This window comes from Astyanax mexicanus, chromosome 1, assembly GCF_023375975.1.
Source record: "Astyanax mexicanus isolate ESR-SI-001 chromosome 1, AstMex3_surface, whole genome shotgun sequence".
Lineage (NCBI taxonomy): Eukaryota > Metazoa > Chordata > Actinopteri > Characiformes > Acestrorhamphidae > Astyanax > Astyanax mexicanus.
Genome location: NC_064408.1, coordinates 64,028,085 through 64,042,310, shown reverse-complemented (window position 1 = coordinate 64,042,310; position 14,226 = coordinate 64,028,085). Strand labels below are relative to the sequence as shown.

General features: G+C 39.0%; 1 protein-coding gene across 2 annotated transcripts in view; it reads right to left on the bottom strand.

Moving 5' to 3' along the window:
* The window catches only part of clocka (clock circadian regulator a), a 74,776-nt gene that overhangs the window by 60,295 nt on the left and 255 nt on the right, over positions 1-14,226 (bottom strand). The gene's annotated exons all lie outside the window — the stretch shown is intronic.

The following is a 14,226-nucleotide window of genomic DNA, read 5'->3' as shown; positions in this document are numbered from 1 at the left end:
TAAAAAATGTTTTCACACTGCAGACAAATTGAGACCATAGGGTAGCAGATCTGGAGCAAGGCCACTTCTTTTGGGCAGAACAATTTCTGGTCCGTTGGTCTGGACCTTGGTTCACGGCACCTTTCAAAACCTGCCATTTTAGTTTGTACCAAACATATAGCACACAATTGAAGAAAGTTGTTATCAAAGGCTATGTTCACATTACCAGGCTGAAGTGACTCATGGCAGCGTGAACGTGCCAAATCAGATTTTTTCAAAACAGATTTAAGTCCATTTTTATATGTGGTGAGTCGTCTCTCGAATATGACGTTTTTTGTTGTTGGTGAAGAAGGTGAACACATGTATCAATGTGCGCATGTGAGGCGTTTCAGGGACAGACTTGTTCACATTAAACTCAGATACAGCTCTCACTTACATTTGTGAATGTGAAACCGCCAAGAGAGCAAAATCCAGTCTGAGCCAAAAATCAGATATGAGCAATGTGGCTTATAATGTAAACGTAGCCTTAATTACTGTCGCCTTTCTGTCACCCCAAACCAGTCCACTGCAATCAAAATGTATTCTACATAAAGTCTACACACAGAGGTTTTGAAACTTCCAGGAGCCCTTTTGATACAAACAAGGTCACATTTATCTTCTTATTCTGATAGATTACATTAACATTACAAAAAAAAACACAACATATATTACCATAGATAGTCTCTAATGTGCTTAGGGAAATTTACACATAGAATCAGTTTCATCAAACAAGATATTTGATGTAAAAGATATAGATATACAAGATTTACAAGCTATTTAAATCACAACCTGCAAAACATAAAAGAAAAAAAAAACATATATACAAACTGCTAAAGCTACAGATTTTCGTGCTGAAGAGCGAAAAAAAAGAAAGAAACCATAATTTCCACTATTCTTCCTGCACTAAAACATGTCAACAAATCAGGGCACAAATGATGCATTTCATTCTGTGCATCAGCTTGTTTTTGAGGTGAGTTCTAAGAAGTGTTCTGGTTCCGCCCTCTAGCTTCTCCCAGAGGGTCTGATTAGAGATGAAATCAGAACTAAAACATCTGGGTCATCCTCAGCACTGGGGCACACACCAGGGCTGTAAAGAATAGTCAATGTCATCAAGTTTACATTTTTACAATCAAAACAAAGACATACTGTCCTTTAGCCAGAATGACTGTTTTGAGAGGAAAGACTTGCATCTTTTATAACAAAAAAAAAACACACGACTGTCAAATGGGGAGCCACACAAACCCAAACTCATTTAAAGCTACTTCTGCAGCTGCTTCTAGCATGATTTAGCCCAGTATGTCAAACATGATGAGTCAAACACAGAGAAGTGCGTGCAACAGCTGATCAAAAATGAGGAAAACAACAACAATCCATTTGAATCCAGCCTTAATTAGGTATTTAAATGTACAGGAATATATTCATGCATCTGACAGTTCTATTGCAGATCAGCCACTCTGAGTGAAGCAGTCTGTTTAATGGTATCAATGTGTCTATTTCTGACAGGAGACATTGTCTTCTCACAGACCAACACTCTAAAATGCACTGATCTGTCAAACAGCAAACTGTACAAATCGCAATGTTCTACTCATATAAAGCTTTTTGTTTAGTCATTTGAGGAAAGCCTGTTCTAGTTATTGAAGCTGTGTGGCTAAGCTGCCCTACAGACCGCAGTCACCCACACAAGTTAGATGAGGTTATTGGCTAAATGATTTTTTTATGCAGTTACTCTCTTCCTCTTGCATGGAGCATACGATCACTGCTATAGGGCATTTTATAGATTCTCAAAAACCTGCAAAAATAAGTGTGTGCATTAGGGGTGTCCCATATCATATTGTACGCAATAATATCGCCAACACGTTTGAATATTGTAATTGATATTATAACATGGAATATTGTGCCATATCACCCACACCTAATTATCACATCAGGGTACTACTTTTTACTGTTTTTAGAAAATTATATTTTCTAAAATCCATTATATATCTACTAGAAACAGATTAAATCTGTCCAGTATCATTTATTTTTACTTTAATCCTGGATATATTGAGATATTTAGAGTGCATTATTAGTATCATGACATTCTGGGTCATTGACTTCTGTTACAAATCTGATAAAATTCCTGTATTTTTTTTAATATCTCAGTTAGGGATGTGCCGTATCATATCATATGCAATAATAAAAAAAAAACACTTAAACACTGAATGAAACTAATAAGAAAAAAAGCACCTACAATATATGAGCATTAAATCACTAAAATTCTAGGGTTGGTTAATGTGGTGTTATTATACTACATTTAGTGCAGTTTTAGCCTACAAATCCTGCCCAAGGGCACCTGAAACATTGCTAATCTGCCTCCATATAACACCTTCACAAACAAGACCTACACACTGTAGCTGTCTGTCCTAATACACTTAAAACTATGACTATTTGTGGAAATGAACCATTTTATTAAAGATTTTCAATATCTTTTCTATGCAGTTGGAAGAGCAATTTAGCTTTCACTTTACTATATCAGAGCAGTAGCTTCAGAATGAGGCCTGAGCTTCAGTGCTGCTCATCTGAAATCTTAATTTCTGATAAAAAAAAAGAAAAGAAATAAGAGCTACAGCAACCTTCATAAGTAAATAAGCATAATAGAGTTTCCAGTTCTTCTTCACAAAGTACCACATTCAAATTACTGTCTGTCGCAATCGACTGCATGACACAAACTAAAAATGGCACCAGTCTGATTCTAGGTATTAGTACTGTGCTAGGATTAGCAGAAAACACTGCATCAAATATCAAAGAGCAGGGAAAAAAATGAGTCCTGTGACAAATCTAGCCTGAAACAGCACACACTAACACTGCCCATTTCAGTCTGTGGGGGAGCAGCTAGAATGTATAAGTTGTCAGAGGCTTACTGTTATATGCTCTTATGAACAAAAGTGCTATAGCCTAAAATACCTCATTTTAAAACGTATATATTTCCTTCTAGTTTGTCATCACCAGGTGCTTTTAGAACTGCCAAAAACACAAAGACATCATACAGCTGACCACGCTTTAAGGAGAACACAAACAGCCAATTCTGTGACAATTCTGTGACAAGACAATCAGCTGTGGCATCACCAGAGATTAAAATTGCAATGTCCTGGGGACAAGGCTGATGCCATACTGTTACTGACTAGGGCTGCCACAAACGATTATTTTTATAGTCGACTAATCACCGATTATTTTTTATGATTAGTCGACTAATCGGATCATACGTTAATTGAATATAAAACAGTTTATCACAATAGAATGCAGCAGCTATTAACAACCAACATTAGATTTCAGCTATATGCTAACTAAAAATAAAAACAATTAAAATCATAGTTCATTAAACCTTTAATGAAATATGCAGCTTGTTGTAACAGACAATTATTTTACTGTTTAGCATAAAGTGTAAACAACTGTGTAAAATAAGGATAAGGCACTGGCATTTATGAAACATCTCAACTGTGAGGTTGTTTGAACTATTATGAAAAAAAAGTATATTAATAAAAAATGCCTCTCTGTCCAGATATTGTGTACATTACCGTACACAGGGCAGCGGTCTGCACAGATCTGATTGGCAGAGGAGAGCGTTTGGTGATTTTACACCACACATGAGTGATCTGTGAGTTTACTGCACCGAAAAGCACTGAAAACAGAAGCCACTGTCAGAATGAAATCCTTCTCTGTAGTTTATCGGTTTGGGACGGCATTTGTGACAACGTCTGGGTCCGGATCCGGATCGCGGTCCGCCTATTAGTGACCTCTGTTTTAAAGCTATCAAGATGAGTAAGTTAAGTACTAAGTTAACGCTCTGTTTACGCTAATTTTAGCAGCTAAATAGCAATTTAGCTTCTTCGTCATTTAATCAGCCACAACATGCCTCCTTTTCAGGTGCTCGTGCATCGCGGTTGTGCTGCCGAGGAAGGCAAGTTCTTCATTGCAGATATTGCATTGCACGCGTTTCACTTTTATTTTCTTGGTGATCCCACACTTTTGAGTTCTGTAGCGGGGTAGCCATGAAACCAGAGCCTGTCTGTATAATGTCCTGAGATGTCGTCCACTACCTACCCCGGTTTCCACTACTGCGCATGTGCGTCCAGGACAGAAAGGCAGTCGCAGCAGTTTGGAGAGAAAAACAAAGAAAAAAAAAAAAAAAAACGACTAATCGACTATTAAATTAGTCGTCGACTATTTTAATAGTCGACATAATCGTGACTAGTCGACTAATCGTGGCAGTCCTATTACTGACAAATAAAAAAATTCTTATTAGACAATTACAGGACTGGAAAACACCATCTCTGCTATAAACACAGAGGCCGAAACTAAACACCTCTCATAACTAAGCTAACAAATTAATTATGCTTTATTAACAAATAAAATCCAGGTTACTAGCAGGTAACAAAGTGACAAGTGACCATTGCCATCATTTTCTATGAGCATACACAATTTGTAACCCCGATTTGGCATAACACTACATAGCATCACATCAACAAATCAAGTTAAGGTTTTCTCAACTTCCTGCTAATCAATTATGACTCAGTGAAGTAATATCCTATATGACTGACCCAACTAATTCTTCTGACCAATGGAGGTGCGAGATCCTCAGCTTCTGCTCTCTAAACTTCTGATTTCCACTACACTCATTCCTGTTCTCAACAGTGTGGTCCAGAACACGGAAAAGGATCATAGTCCCTGTTTCTTCTTCTCATGTTTTATATGATAAATGTTTGCAAATGTACAGGGACAATTTGAAAAAACAGAATAAATTCCATAAATTTTTCCTTGAGGCTAGGAAATGATGTGTATTTAAGTGTTGGGAAAAAAGCCGGTGCATCGGACGGCCATTCCTTGCAACTAGGGATGTCCCCGATACCGGTCCATTGAAAAATATGTAATGGGTCCAGATTTCCGATCACATTTTTTTAATGGACCAGATTAGGGATTTATCAAATATGTAGCATAACACTGTTACCCCGTGCAGCCCATGCTGCGTTCACACTGGCAGCCCCTCAATTTTCCTACAAAATGTGGACATAGCGGCACTGTGCAGAAGACTCGCAGGCACTCTCTTTTGAAAAGCATTAAAACTTCATAAGATTATAACACAGATATTACAATACCATAAAAAAATTCTAGTCTAAATCTAGTCTGCCAGGACTTAACCACACAACACTTTTATTAATTTCTCCCTCCTAAAAACACAGAACTACCAGAGCCAGAAACAGAAAAGAATCATGCTCTTAATAATGATTAATTACTGTTGTTGTGTGACACCATAATTAAAAATAATAATATATAAAAAAAGCAAACTTAAGAGGGGGCCCGAGTGGTCCAGCGGTCCAAAGCGCTGCCACTATGAGCAGGAGGTTGCAGGTTCGAACCCCAGCTCATGCAGCATTGCCATCAAGCTTCCGGCGCTCAGAGGTAGCACAATTGCCTCTGCTCCCTCCAGGTGGGTAGATTAGTGGGTAGGCATTACTAGTGATGGGGGAGTCCTAATGAGTGGGTTGGGTAATTGGCCGTGTAAATTGGGGAGAAAATGGGAAAAATTTGAAATAAAAAAAAAAAACCTTAAGGCATAACTTTGATGTGTTCTTTCCTCCTGTTTTACTGCACTGAAAAGTATTCGATTGGGACTCAAAATCTAATGACTCCGCCTCAGGGGCAAAAAAAACGTAACTGGGACATCCCTTCTTGTCACACAGGTGTGTTTATGCTCACTTGAGATGAGTTTAATGATGCAACAATATTCTCCTATCTGCTAAGTGCCCCTGTGTGAAACATACTGGTAATTACTGGTAAATTCCTGGCATCTGTGTGTAAGCATCACCATTTACATACAAATACAGTATATTCGGTGTGTGGAGATTTTGCATGGGGGAGTGTCTGTTTTGCAATGCATTAAGTATAAACCAAGTTTTTGTTCCTGTCATCTCTGCATTAGGTGTAAAGCTGTGATGCACTTCTGCAGTAATAAAAAGAGCCTCAACACGGTGGCACGATGGAAGCAGGCGGGTAAGGGTGGAGTGGGCGGATGGAGCTTTGGGCCTGCAGAAGGACGCGTCATAGTGACCCACACACCCACAGAGAAGTCACGAGTCCCTCTGGGCCCAGGGCCGCTGGCCTCCCTCCAGTTTGGCTCCGGTGTCCCTTTGAGAGTGCCAAACATTTGCCTGGGAATAAGACTGCCACTGACTCCAGCTTATTCCCCATATGGAGGCAGGAAATTTGAAAAGATGCAAAAACTTTAATGGAAAAGAACACATCCTTGCCAGAGCAGATCTGCGGAGGCCAGCCTTAATTATTAAACACGGTGGTTTATGTGAAGAAATCGGCATTCTGAGAACAAATAGAGGCAGCAGCTGTATGAGAACAGAGAGAAGACTGAGAAGCACGGTCTGTGAATATTACAACATTATTGTCTGAATCAAAATCTAAACAGGAAGGATGCATGACGACATCGCACTCATATCAGTATCGGCAGATACTGAAAAACTGCGTAACAAATTAACAGCAAATATTAAGATATTATCCATCACGTTCAAACCAAGCATGATTTGCTACAGAACTGGATTAGACTCACAATAGGTTCACAATAACTAACAGCAACACATTTTCTGGTTTCAGGAAGCAAAGCTTCTTATACCAATAAACCTAAACACCGCAAGAGAGTTCAGCAATAACAACCACTGGCACAGAATAATGCAGCTTTTTACTAAATCAAGCAGCTTTACCATTACAACATTTATAGAATCACATCAGAAGTGGCTTTCGTCACTCAGCTAACCAATATACTCTTCTAGCAACATCTCCACACAGTTCTGGTTTAAAGAGTTTATGGCTTGTTTCTCCAAATGACAACTATACAGGATAAGAAACAAAATGTTTTAACTGTCAACTAAATCAGTGTTAAAAGTAGGGATGTGTAATGGCCAACAGTTTTAAACAAAAAGTACAAAAAACTAAACTTTTGTCTATTTTTTTTACTTTTATCATTTTTTTTTATAATTTTGTATAAAATAATGTAACAAATACTGAAGAAATCATTTAATACAGCAAGAACTTCTACCACAAAATCTACCACATCTTACCCCATAATTTGTGGCATACCTATAAACAGCAAATACAAACAATTTGACCAAAAATACATTTTGTTCAAGACAGGAAACTGCTATTATCACAATATAGATTTTTTTCATCAATTCTGATTCAATCATTTCAGAGTATTTCTATTTATCCAATTATTATTGAATTGCTTATAATTGATGCTGTGTAAACAACTGGCATATTTAAATAAGGGTTTTCCACAGCAGTATTTAAGGCAAGGCGCCTTAGCAATGATTGGCCGCACCACAACCACCCCAACCCCCCGCCTTGACAACATGCTTCTCTCCCGCTCTGTTATGTGCTGCAAGTCCCACATTATCCCAAAAAGTGGAAAACAACAAAAATAGATAAAGGTTTTTTGTCTGACAGTGATGACGTAACTATCCTTCATAGCATTAACAAACTATCCTCCTATAGCCTTGAATACAACTGTGCTGTCTTTGTACTTGATTGCGAGGGATTGAACATGTAAAAACATGGTCAAGCCCACTCTACACATACTCAATGCTATTTTCAGCATTTATTCACTTTCTCATTGTGGACTAGTCCTTCCGGTGTATCACAAAGAACACCAAGAGTACAGAGGTGAAACAAAACTATTAAGTATTGTAGATAAAAGTAAACACTGTAGGATAATACTTTTATACAACAATTAAAGCAAGAAATCCTTTTTACATGATATTCAACTGCTGTTGTAAAAGAGTCCAATCATTCAATAATTTTAAGATATTATTAATGAATCAACATTATAATTTTCCACTCAGATCAGATCTGGCTATTGTCAACACATCTGTCCTGTAACAATCACCTACACATGTGCACACCAACACATTTATTCACATCAGCTCATAGGGACTCAGGCATCTGTCACCAACAGCACTAAGCGCATTCGTCTAGGAATACATAAAATCCGATGCGGCCCTTTTTAATTAGCAGGTATGTATCTGATCTAGGACCACATATAAAAGCCTCTGTTCTCATTACCAAGCTAAAAGTGAACTCAAATCAAAATTTTTGCCTTTATGTGACAGATTTTTAGGTCTGTGTGGACAGGTCAAATTCAATATTTTCCATTCCGATTTGAGTCAGTTTTATATGTGGTCACGAGCATCATGAATATAAATGGTTAGATTGTATTTTATGCATCTTTTAGCCTGTATCCATGTACTTAGTGGACAAAATGGCTCTTTTCATTAACACATCAATGTGTGCAGTTTCAGGGGCAGATTTATTAACATTATAGACAGATAAAGGTCACTAACATTTACAAATGAATACAGTATACAGATGGCCAAATACAACCTGACAAAAATATGATTGACTTCAGGCTGGCAATCTTTAAGTGAACTTAAAACAAGTTAGATCAATGCTGTTAAACAATAATACTAAAATAATGTAGTCAAAGACAACACAAATGGCTTTAATCATTTTATTAAAATAAAACGAATCAGGATTTACAAAATGTTTAAAGTGAGTGTTAAAATAAACCTTCATCAAGGAATACTGAAACAAAGACCAAAGTTTTTAAAATCTTGACCAAGAACACAAAGGCTATTCAGTTTCTCCAGAGTAAGCATCTCCTCTGTGGCTCAGTAGCCAAACAGTACATTATCTGACCCTGTTGTTTCATTTGTCAGTTAAATACAACATTTAACAGGGCAGTTCAACAGCAGGCAGATGACTGCACCGCTGAAAATCTACGAATACATATTCTTGTTTATTTTTGATGGTTTAAAATCTGTTTCTGGTTGGGCTCCTCAGACAGAAGCCCACATTCAGAAGTTCAGTTGAGGTGATGAGTAATCTGTGTTTGGGAAACCTACGCCAGGCTTATTCAGCTCATCCAAATACACAGCCAAACATTCAAAGTATATCCAAACACAAGAAAGTTAAACAGAAACCAACACCTTGGTTGCCAAGTATTTCAATGCAGCTGATTTTGGAGTCAAGGTAGTAAAATGCATATTTTTATTACACAAAGTCGGACAAAAGAACTATCAGGGGAAAGTTACTATGGAGTTTCTAAAGAACAAGAAATGAAAGCTTCCAAATTCAATTTTCTGCATAATCAGAGCATTAAATATTCATTAATTGCTTGTTTTCCACCAAAAAGGAAATCTATTAAATTACCAGTTTCTGTAAAACAACAAAAAGCAATTCACATAGAATTCTTATCAAGGGAGATTTTATCCATAGCATTAAAACCATACAATTTTATCCACATATTTAGCATCAGCCTTCAGCTCACAGCGTAACCCTTTTTCCACTCTGTGGTTAGATTACTGGCTATTAGTGAAGGACTGTTCAAAAGGCTCCTGGTGAGAAACTCTTCAGACTGGTGTCATAGAGGAATAAATTAGCCAGAACTACTTTCTCAAGTATCGTCAAGATGAGATCTAATCTCAATATACCATGAAATTGACATACTGTGAATTATACACTGGGTAAGGCCTCTCTTTGTTTGCAAACAGCCTTAGTTCTTTGTGTCATGGATTCCACACGATGTTAGATACATTCCTTTGAGACTTTTGACATGACTGCATCATGTAATTCCTGCAGATTTTTACAGGAGGATTTTCATACTGTAAATTTCTTGTTCTACCACATCCCACTACTGCACTATTGGATTCAGATCGGGTGACTGGGAAGGCCACTGACGAGCACTGAACTCACTCACCTCATTCACGAATACGTTCCGAAGAATTCTTTTAAATTAATTATTGAGGAAAGTCTCAGATTCATACTGTGTCATAAAACTAAATTAAGATGTCCTTTGCTTTGTGACATGATGAATTATCATACTGAACAGCCCTATGCTAACCATACACTAGACGACTTCGAAAAGACTCTGAAAAGACTTTTAATAGACTAAGGCCTGACACCCTCTCACATCTAAAGACAGGACACAGACTTTTTAGTCACAGAATAAACACAGGCTAAAATTTTGCAAAGACTGGGGATCTTGCAGGGTCACTATGTGCAAGACTGCAACTAGTGTCTTTCTGAGATTATTTTATTTCTTTTACTATTGTTTTAAATGGGAAGACACGTCAAAGAGACATTTTTGCTCACTCCACAGCTCCACCAGTTTCTCCTCCTTTTGTAGACTCCAGGAACTGTGGTTTTAGAGCCATCGCCTGAGTCTCATCTATGTCCAGTTCCACAAAAGTTCCCACGCTTGCCTTGTGGTTTCCCGCAGCTCTCCTACTCCTACATTCTTCAGGTCACTATTTGTGTGAGCTACGTCTCAAGACTTATAATATTAAACACAATTGATTTCATCTGAATGCCAGGACGAGAAAAAGTCAACACTAACCACCTTACACTGAACAATCGAGATGACGCGACCACAACTCGACTCTAGCAAGACTCATGATTTTATCCCGAGACTGGAAATTTGTGTGCAACAGTGAAATCGCTTGAAAATCGCTTGGTGTAAGGTCGGCAATAAGAAGAGGAGTAAATAGTGGTCATAAAAGCATGGAGTTCTTCAGTGACAGCACTCAAACAGGCTGTGAACATGACTGATATAAGCAGTTCCAAAGTGTGCCAGGAGAACATCACCCACAGCATTAAACTACCTCCATCAGCCTGAACTGTAGACACAAGGAAGTTTGGGCCCGGTTTAGGCAAAATTTCAATTCAACTGCATCAGAGCTACAAAAGACAGATACACTCAATATGTAAAGGACTGGTCTTATTGTACTAGTCCAGGTCTAAGGGACTTGCAGACATGGAAACTCTGGCAATAGAACACCATTTCCCTGGTTTCACTGATATATAACACATTCAATGCAAGTCTGAAAGGGTTTGTTAAGGAGCTGATCAGTTGTACCCCATGTGTTCAGAGAAGGGAAAGCAATACATGTGCAGGTCATTCTGGCTTTAAGACCAGGATTGAAATACAACAATCTAAACTACAGCCCTCCTATTCTCTTAGTATAGGTCTCACAACATGCTGGAGCTTTTTGATTCAGTAGTTGTAGGGCTCATATGCCAACCCTGCTCTACAGTAAGGCTGCAAAAAAATCAGCATTGTTAATGCTGCACAATCAGTGCTCAATACAAAATAGTAAATCACAATATTCTCATAAAAGAAAAACAAACGATTGCAATATATTTTATTTCAATATAATGTAGCCCTACTCCAGAGCATCTCATTCTACTGACAATGCTTTTCTGCAGAGAGTGTTATAGCTAAATGCCAGTGTCAGCTGGTTGCACCTTTAATAGCTGGACTCAATAATCGAAAAGTTTATATTTATAGAGAGTTTTAACCCATAGAGGAAATAACAGAATCTGGACAGACTGAAATATGAATTCTGAAATCATGCACTCTGAAATGTTGCTGCTAATCGCACTGTCTGAATCACATGCATGCAAAAGAATGCTCACATCCTGGATGTACAGCATTCACTGTCCATCAATAACCTGCTTCTCCCCCTTATCTTAAACTGGAAGTGGCCACCTGACTACAACCTGCATTCAAGGATCATTTTTAATGTTCACAGAGGTCAACAAGATGCACGTGAGGAAGCTGGCGGTTTAACGATAAGCTTGATGCTTCGCTCCATAAACATTCAAACTCGCCTCCACACTGTAAATTACTTCCACTGATCTTGAACTTAGAACCAGGAACCATAAATATCTGACCACAGCTCATATTAATTATATCTGCACAACTATAAATTAAGCAAACAACTGGTCCTGGTTCTATCCTCTGCTGTTGGATGATTAGTTCTGACAAACAAACATCACTCCAAGCTACTGAATGGAGCTCCGTGACTCCAGTGAGCACAGATCCATTGCTTTCCAGCCTAATACTACTAAGGGGGCATTATTTTCTTATACAAATACAGTAGGTTTTCTCATTTAAACATTCCTTTATCCGTTTTTGTAAATGAACTCTTAATATACTGTCCCATTCACCTGACTGTGCTTTTGAAAATAAAGTTAACAGAATTCACCAATTAGAATAATAGTTTGTAACTATTCCCAGCCTGATGTGCAACAACCCTGCTCTTTAAATAAAATATCCCATTAATTGAAAACACCCGACTCTAAGGCTACATTCACTGTACAAGCCACATTGCCCAAATCAAATTTTTGCTCAGATCTTGACGGTTCACTTTCACAAATGTCTCTGTGTGTAATGTGAACTAATCTGTCGTTGAAACATCTTACATGCAAAATTGATACGTTTATAAACATTGCCTTCTTCACCAACAACAAAAAATGCCATATTTGAGAGAAGACTCGTAGCTTTTCAAACGAAAATGGATGAGTTAACAGCTCATATGTGGAGCATCTTTTGCAGGAGTGGAGAGCAAGTTTGCTTTTGCTGTTTTTGCATGACATGCACATGACACATTCCGATTTGACCGTTTATGTGACGCATGTCTATGGATTGGATACATGATTTAGGACCACATATGGAAGTGGCTGAGCCACATCACTTCAGGCTGGTAATGTGAACGTGGTAATGTGAAGTCAATTTTATGCAGCAATGACCTTTAAGTACTATTCTGGATGGTGTTTACTGGGATGTTTACAGGCTGCTGTTGGAGAAAATATTTTTTTAAAAACAGTAATCAATTTTGTAGGCTCCGATGGTGTGGTCATTATTACTTAGCTAAAGACATGTCTCCAAATGTCCAAATACATCAGAATTCATATTTACTACCTAAATATCAGTACTTTTCACATTTAAAACATCTTCAGGGCAGTTGTATGACATTTAAACCCCACAGTCAGCTGTTTCCTTCATTTTAAAGTGATGGAGGGCACGGCAGGAATAATCGTTAACTAACTGACTAACAGAAAAATAATTATTCATCAGATTAGTCGACTACCATAAGTCATTAGTTATTCGCAGCCCTAAACTGATGTCCTCTCAGACCTCCCCAGGTGCTTAAGGCTTCAGGCTGCTCAGAGCTAGAGAAGATTCGTCTGAGGAGAAGCAGCTGAGCTAACTCCACTATAGAGCGAGCGGGAATCGGGGGGTATGTTCCGGGAGCCAGAGCGGCGCCGCAACACCGCAGCGCACGCACCCTCCCCCGGCACCTCCACCGTCCACAGGCGGGGAGCTCAACTGTGAACCAACCGGCGTTTCGACGAGCTGTATTCCCCTCGATATGTGCTTTTTACCGGCAGTGCGCATGCGCTGACCCGCATTATTTAACGTTTTTAGTGTGTTTTTCCATGTTTATTCTGTTTTTATTATTATTATTATTATTATTATTATTATTATTATTATTGGGTGCATTAAACAATAAAAATAGGAATATTACTTAAATTAAGAATAATAAACAATTAGACATTATAAGAAACGGGCTATTTAATAACATTTATTACCTTAACTTTACCCTGTTAGCTAACTATATTGCCAGTGCTTTAATCAAAATATCCTAACTCGCTAACGTTACACTTCTACAGGGGCATGATTACTTACAGTGCTTTATTTTATTTGTTAATTTTTGCCTATAAACATTATGCACAGGGGTAGAGGCACGGTTTGACAGGGTAGCTAGCATTAGACTGGACACAACACCGGACTAGCCTAATAACGTTACAGCCGCGGTCAGATAGCCAGAGAGCGGGGCTCCGCCGCTGGCCGTGCCGCCCCTCTAACAGGTTGCTGCGAGCGGAGCCCTGCGGTGACCGGGGCGCTGGACCTGGGTCTGTCTGCAGGTTAGCCAGGCTAGCTGTGATCCCCCGGCTCGGATATAGATGATATAGAGAATACAGCGCCGCTGGTGTGGGCAGAGAGCCTTACAGCCGCACACGACACACAGCTACAGCGCTTAAGTGTGACCTAGAAGCGCTCTGGTCTGATAACAGCCCGGGTCACTGCGAGCCCCAGTCACCGCGGTAAACTTCACAGTCCGCCGGGTCAACCAGCTCCACACCAACCCGCCGAACAGCGCGGCAGCCTCGGATCAGCCCCCTAGCCGGGGCTCCGTTAGCGGGCTGCGGAGCGCCACTGTAAGCCTGGCCGTGTAGTCTCACTGAGCGAGACCGAAATGTGGGTCAGCAGGCCTTCAGCTCCTTCCCCAGCGAGCATCAGAAAAACACTCACACTCACGCACA